General features: G+C 39.2%; 1 pseudogene; it reads right to left on the bottom strand.

Moving 5' to 3' along the window:
- Positions 1 to 265: 265 nt before the first annotated feature.
- Positions 266 to 20,793, bottom strand: LOC114371488 (annotated as a pseudogene).
- Between the last annotated feature and the right edge of the window lie 227 nt (positions 20,794 to 21,020).

The raw sequence follows: 21,020 nt of genomic DNA, 5'->3' as shown, positions 1-21,020 counted from the left end.
TCAACACGGTGGCATTTACGTAATTATATAAGTTTTTATGTGGCGCGTTTGTTGTACAACGACATTTGTCTATAACCCCGTCGTTGTAGTTTTGATGGAAGTCATCAAAGACGGTGCCTGTAGGTACACCGTCCTAGAAATAGTCACATACAAAGTCGATGTCATTAAACACCGTCGTAAATTTTGTAGTTTATATAGTCTCGCAGTAAACACCCTCTCTCGTACCCTCCAAAAACCTAGCGCCCCCGCTATTGCCTGAACTACTTCATCCCGCCGTGAACTCCATCCCGCTACCACCCTGACGTTTTGTTTCCCGCCGTGAAGTACTTGAAGCCGAAGTGGACCTGCTGCTCCCACCACCGCCACATAGCCGAAGTCGTGCCTTTTTGAGTGGCGTTGCCACCTTTCGAGTGTTCCTGAAGGTAAGGATGTCGAAGTTTTTGAGTTCAGTTTTGGTAATGGTTCAATATGTTATATTATTAAGGTTTTTTGAGTTGTTCTTTGGTAATGCTTGAATATCTGATTATCGACTTGTTCACTTGCCCTGACAATGTCATCGTTCAATATGCAAAAAGGATTTGAAGCAAAATAAGTGAAAATTGTGCCCTTTTGTGTTTAATTGTTAGTATTTGAATTGTTTGTGGTTGTACCTTTACATAAAATACAAACCCTCTTTTCCAATTGGTATCCCATTTGATTTCCAAACATGCTCTAAGACGCTGATATTGAGAAAGTGATTTCCGAACATGCTGCAATCCCTTTCCACTCATTGTTCATGTTACTGTACTAGTGTTGTTCACACTTATCGTGGGGAAACTCTGCTCGGGAAAAATGTATTGTTATAACCATCCTTTGAAAAAAATAAATTGTGTGAAACAAGTTACTATAATATACATCTATCAACTGCAGGCTGCTATTTGGAACTAAGTATGAAAAGGTCACTCATATAAACTAAGTACAAAAAGGTGCGTATCTTCTGAATCTGAAATACAGTTTTGCATCTGTTTCTATTGGTTCCAGATTGTTATTATATGGGCTCTCTTCAGACTTTTTCGTATTCTCATATTTCATACCTGTGTTTAGTTCAAATTGTCAACTCATAGAAATAATGTTATTTTGTTCTTCAGCGCCTGCATAATATTAAAATTATGGTATGCAATTCCTAATAATAAAACCAATCTTCATATATTTTTAATTTTAAATAGATATTGTATTTTTATGATAGATGTGTCAACATAGATCCAGAATTCTGGATGTTGATTCTATCATTGTTAACTGTGGCTTGTTAGCTATTGGAAATTTGGTTTTGTACTCATTTTATTAGATTCCAATAAGATTGTCTTAGTGAATGATAACTTTAATCTAGACCAAAAAAACTATTGGAAATTTGGAATAGGGAAAGAAAGCCATAGAGAATGGGCAACGACATCTTATATTAGTGCATGCGATTTGCCTCTTTGTCCAACTTGAAAAATTGTGAAGAGTGTAAAATTTATTATCTCCTTAATTAGGACAGCATAGCATCACCTTCATATATAGCTAAAAGATGCAATAGTTTGTTACACCTTACAAGACAATAGAATAAACACTAGAAATTAGTTACCTGCTATTTGCAGGTTGATTTAAAAGAAATGCAACCTCTTTAGCACTATGAACATCCACTACTGTGAGATCAGAAACTTGTGTATTTCCATTTGCGTCATGTTTGATTGTATATTGTTTTCCAGGAGTACCATTTTCCATGCGTGTTGTTGTAGATATCAGATCACGGATCCTTTCATTGTATATTTCCAACATTGACACCTGTAAATTTTGCAAGGAAAACCTTATCAACAATTCTGTGTCCTATTTAAAATTTTATACACATTTCAATGGTGAAAAATTAAGAAGAAAAATACTCTGTTACCTACATTTCATATTTCCAGCCTTGAGGTTGTTGAGACTGCTTTGTTTGAAATATTTGCTCTAATGAACGAGGTATCAAGCCCTTCTCCTCTAGATGTCCAGGCCTTCCCATCATTGTATAGGTTTTCCCTGACCCTGTCTGACCACAGGCAAAGATGCAAACCTGGAAAAGAAAAAACATCACCATATTATTAGACATCAATGTATATAGTATATATATTGATTTACAAACATTCATGCTAGAAAGGCAACATCCAACACCAAATCTAACAGATAGACATTTGTCTCACAACACTAATATGTCAGAACCAAAGAATAATAGGACAAAGAAGGGCAAAAATACAATACAACATGAAAGTGAGTATAGAAAATAAAGGGTTTTAGAATTCTGCTTTTCCAAAATTGACTAGTAATAGTGCATTAAATGGTTGATCCATATTTATATACGATTTTAAAGGAATAGTGCTTTAGAGATGACAGAAGAACTTTGAAATTACCTTGTAACCATCAAGAGCACTTGGTACAAGCTGTGAAATTTCTACAAAAACTTCTTCCTGTGATGCCTCTGGTGTAAAAACTTTATCAAATGTAAAAGAATGTTTTTGGCCTAAGAACAAAACAAGAGCAACATGAGTTGATATTTTTACAGCACAATCTAATTCAAGGAAAATGAAATAAGAATTGTTTAAAATACATCATCACAACAGATATACCATTTTGGGCTAGGTCAATGGCTCGTCCAGAAGTTTCCATTGATGTTGGATAACTGAAAATCTTACCTTCTGTGCTACAACTTTCATCAGCTAATAAAGGCCTCACTCGACAGAATACACGAATGTTCCCTTTTAACTCCTATTAATATGAAGATTATTAAGGTGTCAATTATTATTATCAATGTTTTGGTTCAGGGAATTACCAAAATGGTATTATGTAATTTTTTCCTTAGCCTCTCCTCTTCTATAAGTTTATATTCTGCATCTGCTAAGCGTCTTTGTTACTCAACAACAACAACAACAACGCCTTATCCCACTAGGTGGGGTCGGCTACATGGATCAACTTCCGCCATAATGTTCTATCAAGTACCATACTTCTATCCAAATCATTAAGTGCGAGATCCTTTTTGATAACCTCTCTTATAGTCTTTTTGGGTCTTCCTCTGCCTCGAATTATTTGTCTTCTCTCCATCTGGTCTACTCTCCTTACTACAGAGTCTACCGGTCTTCTCTCTACATGCCCAAACCACCTTAGTCTATTTTCCACCATCTTCTCTACAATAGGCGCTACTCCAACCCTCTCTCTAATAGCTTCGTTTCTAATTTTATCCTGTCGAGTCTTACCACACATCCACCGCAACATCCTCATCTCCGCTACACCTACTTTATTCTCATGTTGGCTCTTGACCGCCCAACATTCTGTTCCGTACAAAATCGCCGGTCTTACCGCAGTCCGATAAAACTTTCCCTTTAGCTTGATCGGTACCTTTGCATCACATAACACCCCCGATGCTTTTCTCCATTTCATCCATCCTGCTTAAATGCGATGATTCACATCCCCTTCAATTTCCCCATCATCCTGTATTACAGACCCAAGATATTTAAACCGTGTGACTTGAGGGATAATATGGTCTCCTATTTTCACCTCTGAGTTAGAAACCCTCCTTCTTTTGTTGAACTTACATTCCATATACTCCGATTTGCTTCTGCTTAGGCGAAAGCCATGTGTTTCTAGAGCTCGTCTCCAAGTTTCCAACCTCTCATTCAACTCCTCCCTCGACTCTCCAAGGAGGACTATGTCATCTGCAAAAAGCATGCATCTCGGCGCTATCTCTTGGATTTGTTCCGTGAGGACATCCAGAATTAAGGTAAAAAGGTAGGGGCTAAGGGTTGACCCTTGATGCAAACCAATTGTGATGGGAAAATCGTCTGACTCTCCACCCTGTGTCCTAACACTAGTCGATACCCTATCATACATATCTTGGATAGCTCGAATATATGCAACCCTAACCCCTTTCTTCTCTAGAGCTTTCCACAAAATCTCTCTAGGCACTCTATCATACGCTTTCTCCAAGTCAATAAAAATCAAGTGCAAGTCTTGTTGGGCCATGCGATATTGCTCCATCACCCGCCGTAATAAATAAATCGCTTCCATGGTCGACCTTCCCGGCATGAAACCAAATTGATTCTCAGTAACTTGAGTCTCCTTTCTTAATCTCCGTTCGATCACTCTTTCCCATAATTTCATGGTATGACTCATGAGCTTGATTCCCCTATAATTTGCACAATTTTGTATATCCCCCTTGTTCTTATAGATTGGCACTAACGTGCTTCTCCTCCATTCCTCCGGCATGCATTTTGACCTCATAATTTCGTTAAAGAGTTCGGTGAGCCACTCAAGACCTCTATCTCCAAGAGTTTTCCACACTTCAATAGGTATGTTGTCTGGCCCCACCGCCTTACCGTTACTCATTCTTTTCAACGCTTCCTTTACTTCCTGTTTCTGAATCCGACGATAGTACTTATAGTTCTGGTCCTCTTCTCTTGTGTCTAGACTGCTAGAGTCATATCCATATCCATTCACAAATTTTTGTTGTCCTTTGTACTCTGTCCTTGTCACGTATGCAGATATATTAGATACCTAACAAGGAACAAAATCTATGAATAAGATAGATAATCATCATAATGTATATGTCAAGGACCAACTAAAGAATTAAGCAATTAGGTAAAATTTCACATTCTTTATCTAACAAATATATCAAATGGTTCTATACCTAGTAGTATACAACTTTTAAAAAAAATTCTTGATTACCTACAGTTTCTTCTCTGCAGTTGCTAGTTGCTCTTCCAATGCCTTTATCTGATTATCTTTCAAAGAACATTTTTCCTGAAGGAAGGAAGCTCATCCTCTCATGACTCCACAATAACAGAATGGTGTGATATTTAATTAAAATAAATAGGGTATACAAACCTACCTCCAGATCATTAGCTTTTAAGGTCAAGCTGTCCAATTCAGTGGAAGAGTGTTTCCTAGATTCTTTAACTTTCTCTAATTCAGAACTTAAAGTTTGTACTTGAGATAATTGTCGGTCTCGCTCATCTCTTACTTGTTGCAACTCTCCTCTAAGAGAGGAAACTTCTGTAGCCAGGACATCCTTCTGTTTTATAGCCTCCTCTTGAGAAGACTAATAAAAGAACCAAGGAAACTAGGTAATATACCAGCTGCATGATAAGTAAGAAATAAAAGAGAACAAAAAAGACAGCAAAACAAGTTCAATAACTAGGGTCATCGGAATTTTTTTGAAAGATTAAGATAGTTATCTTAAATCTAAAACCAAAAATTACATGTGCCTAAAATTAAGATAAAACAATATAAAATAAAGTATTACAACAACTCTTAAAACTCAGCAATCAACTAAACTTGGCAGGATATTAGCACTTTCAGTTCTTTGATCCTTCTTAACAAGGATTCTTATGAGATCTTTAGGGCATATATACCTTAAGATCATATAGTTTCCACTTTCCACTACTAAAAATAATGCAGAAAGACCAAAAGCATCAGGTCCTATAGGAGTAACATCTTGTTACTCTCTGTTATTTTCACTAATATTCCAATTTCTTTAATATATGAAAAGTGTTATTAAATTCTTGCTCGTTTTTGTATGTTTATTAATAAAAGTTTTAAAATGATTTGGATAAAATGGTTTTTTTGAAATCAATCTTGGTTAAAACTAATTTTGAAGTGATGTATCATTTATGTTTTGTTAGTAGTAAAATTCAATATCTTATCCAACAATGCAAACATTGTCAAACATATTGCTTCAACTTAAAATCCAATTACTTTGTTCGAATCCTAGTACATAGTTGTCTTAAATACTTGAAGGGAGAGTTTTACTGTCAATAATGGTCATCTGAATTGGAAATTAAAGATTGTCTCAAGTGGAAGATACATGTGATTAAGACAAAAAAACTTAAAATCCAATTATATATTCAACTACAGCATGACATTAACTGGAATGACAAGAAAAATTTTACAAGACAGACGTACTGGATGAATAAATGAAATTGTTGGTTGTGAAATAATGTTATTTTCAGTTATGCTGTATAATTTATCCCCTATAGGTTATTAAACTTTTCCCATTGTCATTTCTCAGGGTTTTTAAACATAGGACAACTAAGTGTTATTGCCATTGAGGATCCATAGGTTTTGTTGGAAGAACTGCCTTTTGCTTTTATAAAAATGAATATTTTCTTTCTATCAAAATAAATAAAGCAAGAAAGTGGATTGTATATGATGGATTATTCATGATTTTCCTCTTGCTTATGTTTGCATTTCTCAGTTATGAGCTTATTTCAATTTACTTGGGTGGAGTTTTTTTTTTTTTTGTTATGGGTGGGGATAAAATAGGGGGTTTGAATGTTGCTGTTGTCAGTTTCTTTTAGTGGACTCTTGATTTTGTAGAGGATATTGAACAGTTATGTCGTATTTTGTAGCTTCTTTGAATCTCTTTTGCTTCTCTTTCCTAGCTGCAGGATATTTGACAATTTTCCTTTTAGTCATACTTGTTAGGTCAGTTGCATTCTTCCACAACCTTTCTCTCTTTATTTGGTCTTTCTGATTTTTCTAAAACAGAATATTTGGAGTCACTATTTCCATTTCCAAAGCCACTAGTCCCATGCTATTTTGGAGCAGTTGCTGAATATTTTACCAAGGAATATATTAAAAGTGGAAATTGGAGATATTTGGGAACCAAAATTCTAGGAAAAAACTATTCATACTAGGGTAGTCTATGACAGATTATCTAAGCTGGGGTTGAATAGTCTTGGAACTCTGTCTTCACTACTTTCTTTAGTAAATGCCTTGCAATTTATTTTTTTATAATATGAAGTTGATTGGCACAAATTATTTTGTACATATTAGGCAAATTTTTGTCATAGATGTGGTTGATTGACTAAAGTTTTATTATTTTTCTGGCTGAATCAGGCACCAAAGAATCACATTGGGAAGAACTCCTTTAATTATTTGCAGGTTTGTTTATTTTTTCTGGTAATTGATATTTATTATAATAGTTTTAAAAATGTTTTTCAAATTCCACAAATGACAAACATGTATGATGCCTGAAAACATGTATGCGTTTTTCCTTTTTATTTATGGCATGTAATTGTTCTTTTGAGCCCTCTACTATGATCTTTATTATGTCCTTTTGTCGCAATATCATACAATTACTAATGGAAATAGCTGACATGCGATTTTAAGGGGTTGCATAACATGTTATTTTCGTGGTCTTCTAAAATGACCCTTTGTGACATATAGGATCAAGACGTATGATCCATTTAATTCTTGGAAGAGGTCTCAGCATGTACCCTCCCTTTCTAATTACACAAAGGCATCTGTCAAATTGGAAGACCACTGATTAAAATGTGTATCGAAATCTTTCTCCATAGCTTTAAGCCAGGACCAGACTAGAAGAAGCGCTTCATCCATCAGCTTGCTTGCATTAAAAGTTTGGTTATCAAAGACCACCTTATTTCTATGTTGCCATATGGTCCTTGTGAGGGCTATCCACCAATAGCTCCATCTTATATCTTTTGTTCGTGTCGCATTCCTTCTGCTGTGCTGCATGAAATGATCTTTTTGTTCTTTCGGGAAAGCACCCACTGAATTAACCCATGAGAGTGACTCCCACCACAAGGGGAGGACCTTACTGCAATTGAAGAAAAGGTGTGCTGCAACCTCCTCCGAATTGTTGCATAACGGGCACATTGGGTCACTTATCTCTACTTGTCTCCCTCTTAGATTCATCTTCGTTGGTAAGCGGTCTTTGATAAGTCGCCATGTAAATACCGCTGCCTTAGGTGGTATCTTAAGTTTCCACAAAAGCACAAAAATCCCATCCTCTGTGTCCCCCCTTATTTCCTTTGCTTTTATTATAATTCACGCTTGTCCTTGTCCTTGTGCTGGTTCTTTCAACATAGGGTTTGAGGAATTAGTGTAATATAGAAGAAGTGTAGGTCTAATGTTTTTGTCGCAACATGCCCGTTTGCGGGCGAGCAAGGCGAGGGTCACGGGTGCGCTTTCCAAGGGAGGAAAGATGCGTGGAGTCGCCACCAACATTTATTTGTGGAAAACGTCGGAAAAACCGAAGGAAACCGGTCAAAAAGAAAATTCCAAGTTCGGGAGTTATATTTACGTTTGAGGAAGGTATTAGCACCTCTCACGTTTGTCTCAAAGGACAACAACCTTATTTTTTAGAATTGTGGAAATTGTGTTACCTTAACTTTTATTTCTTTTTATTTTTTGAGGTCGACAAAAGCGGGGTTCTTGCTCCTACGTACCCTCCATCGAAGAGGAAATCAGACCTACGTAGTTCTTCTTTAAGGGTGAATCAAGCGATTCTTTTTACTTGGAAGGTGATCATTTTAAGGCGTTGGACCTTAAAAATGATCCATTTACTTGGTAAGAAAAATTGAGATAATAAGCTTTCAAATCCTTTTTTAATGATTTTTTGTGGACGAGCTTGACTTTGCGGGTTGATTTTAGCCTTAGTTTCACTTTAGTTATTAGTCAATTCAATTAAGAAAGAGAAATCCCAAAGAGAAACGTCCGATTGATTTTTTTTGCTTTATTTTACTAAAAGGTATTTTTTGATTATTATATTATTATTTTACCTCTTTTTTTATTTCCAACGTGGTTACAGCACGACCGAACGGTCGGATTTCATTTTAATAGAAATTAACGGATATTACAAATCAAATGATCGGTGGAAATTTATTTTATTTTTTGATTAGGCGAGAAATGACTTAAATAAATGACTGAAGCACGTCAAAAGAGGGTACGGAAAGTAAATGAAACGAGAAATAAAAGTACACGAAACAAATGGGGACCACCACGGGTACATAGAATGAATTGAAAAGCTCGGTTTGGGGTAATTACCGGTTGAAGACCGAAGAAAAACGAAGAACGAACGATGAATGTCGAAGAACGGTTGAAAATCTTCGCATAATTACCCATGAAAACGTTACGGAAATGTTACGGAAGCGCCTTGGCTTGGATTTTCTTCACGGAAACAATTTTCCTCAGCAATTTCAAGAGAATACGAAGTGCCAAGAAGGCTGAACCCCTTCCTTCTTCATTCCTCCCCCTATTTATAGCAAAATAGGGGAGAAGCTTGCCACCCAGCTCGCCCAGGCGAGCCAGGTTGCTTCCTCCAGAAGCAACCGCCTTCAGGAGGAAGAATCTGGAAGGCCCAAGTGGGCCTGGTTGCTATTTACACCCTTTTTTTACTAAATACACCCCCTTTACTTTTTTGGTGATTCTTTTTCCGTAACGTTACGAAACTTTACGAATTTCGTAACGACACTTATTTTCTTTCCGTAAGGTTACGGATCATGTATTTTAGCTTTCGAAAAAGTTACGGAAACTCACGGATTGCGTAACAATACTTCCTTTTGGTTTCCGTCAAATTACAAAATTTCACGGATGGCGTAACCACGCTTCCTTTTGATTTCCGGCGCGTCTCGGGACTTCACATATTGTGCAACAAAAGGTGCCAAGTACTTCGAAGCGGTCAATCAAAGGTTGCATGCCATCAAGCAATAGTCCCTGGACGAAATTTGGGTATGACAGTTGCCCCTCTTTACTTACCTTTTATCGGAGATAAGAGGAAAGCAAAGATAAAACACTGATTTCGTCCATCTTTGCCCTTTCCGTGATTAGTCTATGACGACTCCCGTCTCTCCTTCTTCTTCTTTTTTTTCTGCACAACACAAAACAAAACACAAACAACAAAAACACCAATAACATAATATACATATATACACATGTTTGGCGAAGGAAACGATCGGGAAAATAACAAAAACCACATTTCCCAGTCACCGGAGGCTCTGCACCTGATGGTGGAGGACGCATGAACAGCACTAGGCAATCAATTCATGGGTCTCCGAACAAGATTTTGAGGGTGGAGGATAAGCGAACAGCGCTAGGCAATCAATTCGCGGGGCTCCAGACTCGATGGTGGAGGATGCATGAATGAAAATCAATTCATGGGGCTCCGAATAAAAGTGGAGAATGGAGGATAGGCGAACAACGCTAGGCAATCAATTCGCGGGGCTCCAGACTCGTTGGTGGAGGATGCATGAATGACAATCAATTCATGGGGCTCCGAATAAAAGTGGAGAATGGAGAATTGGTGAACAGCGCTAGGTAATCAATTCGCGGGGCTCCAGACTCGTTGATGGAGGATGCATGAATGACAATCAATTCATGGGGCTCCGAATAAAATTTGTTGGCAGGACCAAATGGTCCATCGGGTTTTTTTCCACCTAAAAAGGCAAACATGCTTTTTGCAAAGAAAAATAAATCATTCGCGAGAGCACCATATCTTAGAGAAGCAATATACCCATGCCAGGGGTAATCTTCCTTGTAACCAAAAATGAAGGGCAGGATGTCAACATTTAGCTTTTAAATGAACATTCAGGGGAAACATCGGGTTAAGCTGAAACTGGGAATAAATCACTCATAGTGTATACAAACTCACACAGGCAAGTGTTTTACCCTAACCCCAAACCATAACTGCACCATGACTTTATTTTGCACACGATTTCCTATCGAATCAAAGATCACACGTGCGATCACGGATCAATAGGATTTTCTCGAGGGTAGTGTTTTCGAAGACGAAGCTGGGTGTTTCGGTCTTTTCCTATTTGTTTATGTGGGGCGGGATATCGCCAGTCGAGAATGACTTTGAATGGCAATCCAAAAGGAAGAACCACCAAAAAATGGGTTTTCCTTTGCCGGAAGTCACTTACCTTGCCGAAAATTTATCTGGTCTGAAGATTTTTTGTTCTCTTTCTTTCATTGATCGGGAATTACTCTGTTTTCCTCCGATCTTTCCTTTTTACTTTCTTCCGATCTTTTGATCGGGAATCCTTCTTTTCCTTTCTTTTCATTTTTTATTTTCCTTCTTTTCATTTCTTCTTTTCTTTCTTTTCATTTCTTCCTTTTCTTTCTTTTCATTCCTCCCTCTCCATTTCTCTCTTGGAGATCGGTTTTAGCAATCTATTTGCTCTCCTTGAGGAGATTCCGCTGTCCTTTGCTTCGGGGAAAGGATGAGGATTCTTTTTATAGGCCAAGGTTCAAAATAGTCTAAGGTTGTGTCTCAATGGGGTCTTTTATTGTGGGAGCCCGATCTTGATATCTAGGGCAAAACAAATTCGTGTGTCAAGGTGTCGGTCTCGGGCCGAACTTCCATATTATTCCACAAGGCACGCGCAACAATGATGATTTGGAAACAATGTGCAAAATTAGTCATGGCCACAGCCAGGTGGGCACTCAAGCATCCCGTTTATGGCATTGTGATACTACAGTTGGGAATTTACACAAACAGACCCAACGTTTCCAAATTATGTCCTTTCATCAGTTCAATGAATCCATCCATTCTTATCTCGGTTATTCAGGAAAATAAACTCTTAGCGTCAGTCCTTTGTTTCCAGAAGATATGTTTGCTCTCTACGAATGATTTATGCTTCCTAACCATAACATGCCGACCTTCGAGGTCTTTCTTTCTTTTTCCTTTTTGTTTTTTTCTTTTCTCTTCTTTTTTATATTCACAAAAAACTATACATCCATTGCCCTCTATGAGAACAACTTTCCTTTGTACACCTACATTCCTATACATAACAAACTTTTTCTGTACACACACGCATTAAAACCCTTTCTCTTTATGTCAACACGATCTATATACAAACCCTATTTATGTTCAAAGATCTCATTTTTTCGTTTTTTCCAACACACACCCGTAGTTTATACAAAAAATTCTTTACACACACTTGTCGTTCACATACACAAAAATTTCTTTTCACACATTATTTACACACACAAAATCCTTCTATTTTCTTTTACATATATAAAAAACTATTTTCTTTTCTTTATATACATAGAGACGACATTTGTTCACAACGCTTCTTTCTTTTTATCAGGATTTTTGGTTCATTTTATTTTTAGGACGACGTTCCTAAATGAAAAACTCTACACGGTTCCGGAATTTCAACAAACACTATTGACAACAACGAAGTAAGCACTAACGTAACAGTTTAAATGACATGTATGCACAAAACAAGAGTCAATCAAAATGAAACAAACATTAGTCCCTCAGTTTATACAAAAAACAAAATGATACGTGACAGATAAAAAAGGAAAAATAAAAAGAGAATATGGATCAAGGGACCTCCCGGTCATGTGGCTTTGCTCCCTCCCAAGAAATCGAGCAAATCGGTCATCTCCTCGTCCATGCGGGCCTCATCTGCATCGCCGGGAGCCTCTGCGGGTGCCTCCCCTGCCTGGGCCTCAGGCCAATCCCCGGGCCATGCGACCTCTGCCCTGAACTGATCCAGAGTAGGGCATGGAAAAGGAGGGAAACCCTGGCTCTGCAGGCTAAGGCTGAGCTGGTAGAGGCAGTCATGGGTCTGCACGTGCGCCCTGTGGTTGGCCGCCTGCTGGCAAACCAAATGCCATAAATATCGCTCCGTGTCAAATGACCCAGCTGGGTCAGCCTGAGGAGGTGGCGGCGGTGCGTCTGGGGCCTGCGGGTCGCCACCCTGCGCCTGTCTGGGCGTGCAATACTTCTCTATGAAAGTCCGGGTGATCGGCAGTCGAATCACCTTACTAGGTGTGACAGGAACCCCGAACGACTGGCAGAGACCCGTGATCAATGTCGGAAAACCCAGGGCCCTGTTAGACTTATCTGGGTCTAGAGGGTGCCTGGTAGGTGGCATACCTACAAATAAATAAATGGCATCAGCGATCAGCTAAGCCACATGAATGTTCATCCGTGTCAGGATGGCATACACCAGCTGACACTTCGGCAAAGGGAGGTCGGAATTATGATCGCTGGGCAGGATGTTGTTGAGCAGCAACGTCATCCATGTCTGGGTCAAGGTAGTCATGTTGGTGCGCATGATTCGCACCCGTCTCCTGGCAGCGGTCCAGGCAAAATCTTGACCTGGTATGCATAGCAGCTGAGCGATGGCCTCCTCATCAAATCCATCGGCCTGGTTCCTCCTCTGACCATATTCGCACTCCTGGCCCTCCTCCAATACTAGCGGATATCCCAGGAACTGACTGAGGGCGTCTGCATCGAAAGGAATCCACTGACCCCTTACCCATGACCGGAGGTCCCGTGCGCCCTCCTCTGTAGGCCAAGCATTTGCGTAAAACTCGAGAACTATATCCGGATCAAACTTGGCCATGGGCGTGACCAGCAACATCCAACGCCGGCGAGCTATCTCCTCCTGGAAATCTGTGTACTCGTCGTCCCTGAGCTGGACGTGTCTCTCTCGGTGGAAGGACCATCCCTTGATGGCTTTGAAACGCTGCTGGTGCTCAGCGCTCCTGAAACGATGACTATCGAACTCGGGAGCGGCACTAGTCCCTTCGGCCGTGGCGTCCTTCCTAGATCTCTTTGAGGCAAGCTTCCTCGGGGCCATTTCCTATGAAGACAAACATTTGGAAAGTTAGTCTACAGGATAATGCTTATTTTAACACAAAAATGATATGCTAATCTTTCCGATTTAGAACAAACTCATGCACACATTAATGTAGCACATTTATGAACATGCGTATGTGTAAAATATCCTACTATTTATGTCAACATACAAGGACATTCAACACATTCTAGTTACCATACATATATATATATATATATATATATATATATATATATGTACATCTTTGAAAAGAACACACATTCTCGTGCTCAAGGCATTGTGTCAAAATTTACACCTAATCACATCCTAAATATTCTGCTATCACAAACTACCTATACATATTTGAAGTATTTAACATACAAATTTATGTTGTTTCACTCACATTTATTTATACGCACATTGGAAAGCTAATTACGTCATGCGCATACTTGCATTTGAAAAGGAAATTCCATGCCATCTATATACATTTGAGGGATAATTCCACACCATATATCCATACCATTGAAAGGTATTTTCCATGTTTCCTAGATGCAAAGTATCCCTCATGGAGGCAGCCAAATTCTTAGTAGAAAACCCTCTCAAGCATGTCCTAATTTTCATGTTTTTCCACTTTCAAAACCAAAATTTAGATTTTTAGACATAAGCCATGTTTCCTTGCATTAAAGCTAAGAGCTTGGGTTTCTAAGCTTAGAATTGCATTTGGGCACCTATTCCGAATCCTCTATGCTGTCCCTATGTATATAAAACAATCCCACAATCCCAATCTTACAAAACCATATTCATATGTCATTGAGGCATTTCACCGAGCACTTGGTGGGCGCATGTTTAAGCATAAATTGCTAGAGAATGGGGGCAATGTGGCATGCCCCATTGCTTCAAAATACAACATAGGCCTAAGGCCATTCCCTACAACCCCTCAATTCAAACAAATCAAGCATAAAAAGCAACCCAAAACTGCCCCACAAATATGAGTACATTCTCACAATTTAGAGCACTAAAAGATGAACAAAAGGCACCAATGGAAAGCTAAAAACTCAAGGATTGAATACTTACTTGCTGGAGTGAGTAGGAATACCAAAAATGAAAGCAAAATGCAACCAAAAGTGGCTTGGGGAAGCAAAAACTGCAAGCCTCATGAGTTCTCTCTTTTTGAATGAGGGGGGGAGGGGGGAGTTTTTGGGTGCAGAAAACGTTCCCCTCCCTCTTTTTTTATAATCTGGTGCAGGGGTTGCTCGCCCAGGCGAGCTAACCTGCCAAATTATTTTTTTTTAGGGGAAACACAACCATGGCCCCCCCTACTTAAGTTAGATCAGGCATTCATTACTTATTTTAAACAAAAAATAGTAATAATTACTGTAAATTCAAAGGATACTGGGCTGCCTTGCAGCGACGTTTTCTGCTTGTCCAGCGCCGGGAAGGGACGACGATCTGTCGGTCGTGACCCTATCCTCCATTTGCATCTGTCCCTAAGTACCTGAAAGTAGGAAGCAAACAATGCACGGCAAATCGTGACCGGGCCATCGTCTTACCTTGGTTGATTTCTGCCGTCAACTTTGTCTTGACTTCTGACCGTGGCCTAAGACGATTCTACCCCTGTTATCACAAAATATGCATGTGTATATGCATGCATGAATGTTTTCAATGCAATGATCTTCTTAGTGAAAGCTGGTTAGGTTCAGTTTTAAATAAGCGTTTGGGGCACCCCATGAACTGAGTGAAAAGGACTCAGGTTATTACAAACTAACACAATGTTTAAAACCAAAGTGAGGACTGAAGCCTCAACCCATCTTCTCTTCTTTTAAAGAAACGTGACGAGACAATTACAGCGGATGGGAATCCCTGGAGGAAACCAAGAAGAACAAAAAACTCAGAAATAAAAGAACATGCAGCGATTCCCTCAATTGCCCCAGACTTCAAGCGTAATATCGTTTAACGACATCAGAGTTCACGGGCGAGGGTAGTTCCTCTCCATCCATGTTGGTGAGTATCAGAGCACCCCCAGAGAAAGCCCTTTTCACAACGAAAGGTCCTTCGTAATTTGGGGCCCACTTCCCTCGATTATCCTTAACAACGTGGGATATCTTTTTTAGCACAAGGTCCCCCTCGTTGAACTTGCGCGGGCGTACCTTCTTGTCGAACGCGTTCTTTATCCTTTGTTGATACAGGCGCCCATGGCTCATGGCCGTCAAACGCTTACCTTCAATAAGGTTGAGTTGGTCGCATCGTGTTTGAGCCCACTCTGACTCTCCTAGGCCTGATTCCACTATTATCTTCTGGGAGGGGACCTCTACCTCAAATGGGAGTACCGCTTCCATCCCATAAACCAAGGAATACGGCGTTGCCCTAGTAGAAGTTCGTACCGAGGTTCTATATCCGTGCAGGGCGAAAGGCAAGATCTCATGCCAATCTTTGTATGACACCGTCATCTTCTGAACAATCTTCTTAATATTCTTATTTGCAGCCTCTACAGCCCCATTGATCTTTGGCCGATAAGGGGTGGAGTTATGATGCTGGATCTTGAAATCCTCGCACATTTCCTGCATCATTTTATTGTTCAGATTGGTGCCATTGTCTGTACTGATCTTCTTAGGGAGTCTGTATCGACAAATTAGCTCTCTCTTTATGAATCTGACCACCACACTTCTCATGACATTAGTATAAGAAGCCGCTTCGACCCATTTGGTGAAGTAATCTATCGCCACAAGAATGAAACGATGACCATTCGAAGCTTTGGGTTCGATGGCCCCAATGACATCTATTCTGATACCACATGATGCAAGCTCCATTGGAGCTTGTAGGCCTAGGATCTTCTTCATCAATGGATTCCTTTGCTTCTTGGAAGATGAATGGCAGCGGAATGGAGAAGGAAGAGAGAGAGGAGACGCCACTTCAAGGAGAAGATGAGTCTAGAAGAAGCTCACCACCATAGGAGGCCATGGATAAGAGCTTGGAGGAAGAAGGAGATGAATGAAGGGAGAGGGAGAGAAGAGCACGAAATTTTGTGCTCCAAATGAGCTTTGAAATCTGAAGTTTAATATTCAAATGATCAAAGTTGAAAAAAATGCACATACATGACCTCTATTTATAGCCTAAGTGTCACACAAAATTGGAGGGAAATTCAAATTTCACTTGAATTTGAAATTGAATTTGTGGAGCCAAACTTTGGAGCCAAAATTTCACTAATTATGATTAGTGAATTTTAGTTATGGTTCAGCCCACTAATCCAAGATCAATTCCAAGATTCTCCACTAAGTGTACTTAGGTGTCATGAGGCATGAAAAGCATGAAGGACATGCACAAAGTGTGACGATATGATGTGGCAATGGGGTGTAGTAAGCAAATGCTCACCTCCCCCCTCTAAAATTTAATTGGATTGGGCTTCTACCAATTCAATTAAATTTATTTCCAACCACACACATCAAATATCCACTTAGTGCATGTGAAATTACAAAACTACCCCTAATACAAAAACTAGTCTAGGTGCCCTAAAATACAAGGGCTGAAAAATCCTATATTTCTAGGGTACCCTACCTACATTATGGAGCCCTAAATACAAGGCCCAAAAATAATGAAACCTTAATCTAATATTTACAAAGATAAGTGGGCTCATACTTAGCCCATGGGCCCGAAATCTACCCTAAGGCTCATAAGAACCCTAGGGCCTTCTCTTGCATCTTTGGCCCAATCTACTTGGAGTTTTCTATCCAATGCCCTTGCGAGGTAGGATTGCATCATGTGGGCTTAGCGAGAATCATGCGCTTAGCAAGGCACTCAGCCCGCTTAGCGAGATGGGAGAATCTAGAGAAGAATATGAGAAGCATTTGTGCGCTCAATGTGTCATTAACTCGCTTAGAGAGGCGTTTGTCTCTTCCTGCGCTAAGCGCGCCCAGCTCGCTCAGCAGATTTTCACTAACTTGCGCTAAGTGCGAAAATGCCGCTAAGCAAGCCTTCGAGGATAGAAAGCTCTTTTTAAGGCTGAAGTTGGAAAAATCAAGCAAGTCGTCTAAGAGAGAGGCTAATTCAGAGCGTAGAAAGCAGAACAAAGGCGCAAAACAGAGCAAGGAAGCCAAAAACCTCAACTTTCAAGAGGACCTTAGGTTTAGGGGTAATTTCTAGGTTCCTAAAGGTGGAGGAGACATCCCCACCACTGCGTAATCTGTTAGTTTCTTCTTAAACCCTCATCTTGTAGTTGAAAGGTGTTGCCTTGCGATGGAAGGCTAAGTATCTCTGTTGGGAAATTCTGCTAAAACTTGATGTAAATTCTTAACTATTTATTTAAAGTTGTTTTATGTTTTTATTGCTTCTATCTGCACTTAATTATTGCATGCTTTTGGTCTAATCACCCATTTGTGTGTAAAGTTAGGATTTTTAGCATTGGAAAATGTATTAATCCTTAGAACTAGATAGAGCAGGGCTAGATAATTGCATTGCTAAACATAGAGTGCAAGGTTTTAGTTTTTGATATGTTGTGATTGTAATGTTGTTCGGTTAGGCTAACTTCGACGAGACATCTGAGAACGAGGTTTAATTAGAATTACTCCATTCACGCGAGGAATCGGTGTTTGGTATTTTAGTCCTCAACATAGAACACAGAAATAACATTAAATAGAGAAAAATCTTTTAATCACATCAAGCGTTCAGTAGAAAGACCCAACGTTTTAATCATCTATTTTTTCTCTCGTTTTGATAAGTGTATTTGTAGTTATTTTAGATTTACAGCATATATATATCTTTGATTTAATTTTGTTTACATGGCTTTATATCAATGCCTGCTTGCTTAATGAAACTTCACCAAATGAAACAAGTTCCCTGAGTTCGATATTGGGTTTCTTACCATTTTATTATTACTTTAACGACTCGGTACACTTTCCGATAAAGTTCGAAACTGTCCTAGAGTTCAAACAATTATCACACTCTAGTATGTGACCAAGTGAAACTTACCTGATTTAATATCATAGAGTGATGCCATGGGTCAGTTGATCCCGTTGAAACTTGATGACATGGGCAGATCTCGAAAGAATTTATATAATGAAGGCTACCCTTGGATCCAAAAGGAATTCTAAGGAGTTTTCATGAGAGACTCACATCAGATGTACCCTACTATCACAATTGTCTTTGGGCATCTTCCACGAACTCCTGGTCAAATGAGTTTCCTCCTCAACTGTGCAAGTGCAAACCTTGAGGCTTCTTTTTTTTTTTTTTTTGCAATTACAAGTGTATGGGTTCCGTTCTAGAATCCAAACTCAAAAAAAAAATCAATCATTCCTTGATCCACATGGACTTTATTAGGCTTGTGACGTGGTCAGGGGGTAAGAGTGCTATGAAAAAAAAAGATCAGAGAGGCTCAAAGAGTGTTTAAGGGTTACATTGAGTAACAAACTCGAGAGCCTTGCTTGCATTTTTATTCATTTCAACCTTTTGGGTTGGGCTCTACCCCATTTGCTTTATACATTAATCTTTTATTTCACGTTTGTGCCTTTCTTGTAAAATTTGGAGATCTTTTGTCTCTCTTTTTTTCTTCACTCGCCTTTGGCAGATTTTATTTTCTTTCTTTTTTTGTTGCCCAACTTCATGCATGTGTTGTTTGCATTGCTCTTACCGCCAGTTTAGTGGTGGTTCCTACTCGGGGTTTCTATTTTGTTTTATTGTGTTGTTTTTAGAAAACAAATATGCTTTGGCTCAGAGGGGGTAGCCAGGGATAAATTAGTGTTTGGGATGTTGAAACATGGCCATGTGTCATTTAAAATCTTAACTAGATACTCTTATAGTTTAGATTTTGGGACCAAACCTCTGATAAACATGCTCCTTATTCTTTCTTCTTTTTATTTTTTATTATCCTAATATTTGCCTAGGCCGCCCATTTAGGTTTTCAACCTACCAGGTGAGAACTTCTGATCTGCCCCTAGGTTCGCTTGAGGCTCAAGCATGGTGCCTCTCATTGTCCCAATGTAGGGCTTTGAAGTATCTATTACTGTCTTTTGTCATGACCTTGTAGCAAGGAAAGATGAAAGAAACTGTGCAGGTTCTCAAAAATGAATTTTCAAGGATGAGAAATATTTAAAGGATTTTCAATTGATAGATTAAGTCGAATGACTCTTGTCTAATAACTCACTTTTCTCTCAAAAAGACAACTTTTAAGAATGATAAAATAAGGTCACATGAATGCTTATACTTCTTATTTTTTATTTGAAACACAGTCAATCAAACTTATTTTCCCTTTTTTTTTAACTTTACTCGTCGTTTATGGCACCCCCACCAAACGTGTAGAACGAGCAATTTTTTATTGAACATACTTGGAGATCAACTCAAGAGCACGAGTCACTTGAGCAAACAAGCCAAGGACATACATTCATATTCGAGTGAATGTTAAATAAATATGCAAAGATGTAATTGTGAGAGAATGAGAGACAAGGACATCAAATTTATCCATATTATTAGCATTGTGATTGTTGATTACAGTAATGACATAAACTTGAAAATCCTAATAAGTCATTGGACAAATCTAACAACAACCTTCAAATTGTCCCAAGTATTATGCATAGTATCGCTCGACAACGTCAAAATTCACAAGCAACTGTCCTCCTTAAATTTTAGCCAGCCTGCATTAATTAGACTTTGCACCTTATGTTTCAGGGTCATACAATGCTCAATGGAATGTCCCGAAACTCCTCCATGATAAGCACATGTTCCATTCGAGTTGTATCCTTGGGTAAATGGAGGTTGAGGAATCTTTGCTGGGATTATGGCTACCATTGCATTATTGAGTAGATATAGGAGTAAGTTAGCATATGACACCGGAATTGGGGTAAATTCTACAGGCTTCTTTTCTGGAAAATTCCTTCCCCGGTTGGTATTTTGGTTTAAGGGTGGTGTTTGGCCTCAGATGCGTAGCAGAAGGGTTTTGTGCTCGATTTAGGGGCAGCCTTCGTGGATGATTGGGTGTTCTTTGCTGGTAGGGTGGTGGGTAATGAGAAGGACTGATATTGGCTGAGTATTGATATTGTTAAGCTAGTGGGAAATTTGGCCATGTAGGAACGGCAACCACAACATGAGTTTCTCCCTCATTCTTATTCTCTCTATTTGCCTTAGGCTTCCTATTCATCAAAGCAGCATAATCAAATTTGTCTCTTCTCAGACCCACTTCGATCCTCTCACCAGCAAACACTAAATCTGCAAAGCTTGAAGGCATGTAACTCACCATCTTCTCATAATAGAACACCAGTAATGTGTCCACTTTCATTGTTATCATCTCCCTCTCCATCATTAGGGGTGCTACTTGAGCTGCCAGATCTCTCCACCATTGAGCGTACTCTTTGAAAGATTCCTGCTCCCTTTTACACATGTTCTGCAGCTGCATTCTATCCGAGGCTATATCAGAATTGTATTGATACTGCCTGAGGAAGACAGCCATTAGGTCTTTCCAAGAATGGACCCCGGAAGATTCCAAATTGGTGTACCAAGTGATAGCCGCCCCAACCAGACTCTCTTGAAAAAATGCATCAAGAGTTTTTCATCCTTCGCGTATGCCCCAATTTTCCTGCAGTACATCTTCAAGTGATTCTTTTGGCAAGTATTCCCCTTGTACTTATTGAAATCTGACACCTTGAACTTCAGAGGAATGACCATGTCGAGCACTAG

The sequence above is a fragment of the Glycine soja genome, chromosome 10 (assembly GCF_004193775.1).
Source record: "Glycine soja cultivar W05 chromosome 10, ASM419377v2, whole genome shotgun sequence".
Classification (NCBI taxonomy): domain Eukaryota; kingdom Viridiplantae; phylum Streptophyta; class Magnoliopsida; order Fabales; family Fabaceae; genus Glycine; species Glycine soja.
Note: the sequence above shows the minus strand (reverse complement) of the source record. Positions and strands in the feature narration are given on the sequence as shown.